The sequence below is a fragment of the Toxorhynchites rutilus genome, chromosome 2, assembly GCF_029784135.1.
Source record: "Toxorhynchites rutilus septentrionalis strain SRP chromosome 2, ASM2978413v1, whole genome shotgun sequence".
In the NCBI taxonomy this organism is placed as follows: Eukaryota; Metazoa; Arthropoda; class Insecta; order Diptera; family Culicidae; genus Toxorhynchites; species Toxorhynchites rutilus.
In genome coordinates this window covers 110,270,493-110,271,233 of record NC_073745.1, presented here as the reverse complement: position 1 = coordinate 110,271,233, position 741 = coordinate 110,270,493, and the positions used below count along the sequence as shown (strand labels likewise).

The window sequence follows — 741 nt, the reverse complement described above, 5'->3', positions numbered from 1 at the left end:
ATTCCATAAAAATAATGTTTAGAAATAGTTCAATCAGAGAAAAAATTCCATAACGCCATTCTTTATTTTTTACAACAACCCGGTAATGGTTATCACGATAACATGTACATTAGGGTGGCCGCGAAAATGGTCATGTCAAATTTCAAAGGCCAACCATGTACATTTTGTTTATTGGCCCAAAAAAATGTGCCAAATTTCAGCTTAATCGGGCATGATTTAAGGGTGCCTCAGAAAGCTCAAAGTTTTGATTTTATCATACACGAAAATCATTGTGAAATAAAAAAAGTCTGGAGATGCCGGGGATCGAACCCGGGGCCTTTCACATGCAAAGCGAACGCTCTACCACTGAGCTACATCCCCTTTCGTGAATGGAGATATAAATATACTGTTCATTTCATATGCGTGGCTAGCCAAAAGACATTTGCAATAACGATGCTTCAGTATGAATGTGGGTCAACTCATTCGTTGAAATCGCTTTTCAACGAGTAAATCGATCAGCTCGTCGAGTTATATTTGAGTTTTATTGGAATTAAGTTGGCATTTACAATTTCTGCTGAGCAATGAAAATGATCAATTATTCCACTCACAACTATTGACTGCAAAACTAAAATTAATATAAAAATTGCATCACATCCTCACCAGTTAGTGATTATTCAATCACGAGAAAAGTGACTGCCATCTTCTCTAATCATCAGCTACAGAGAATCCGCCGATAACCACATTTCAATAATTCGACTTCCC

The 741-nt window shown here is 37.0% G+C and overlaps 1 non-coding gene across 1 annotated transcript; it reads right to left on the bottom strand.

Annotated features, from left to right (window-relative positions):
• Positions 1-288: 288 nt before the first annotated feature.
• On the bottom strand, positions 289-360 carry Trnaa-ugc (transfer RNA alanine (anticodon UGC)). Its single transcript has one exon. It is a non-coding gene; the product is annotated as a tRNA-Ala (tRNA).
• Between the last annotated feature and the right edge of the window lie 381 nt (positions 361-741).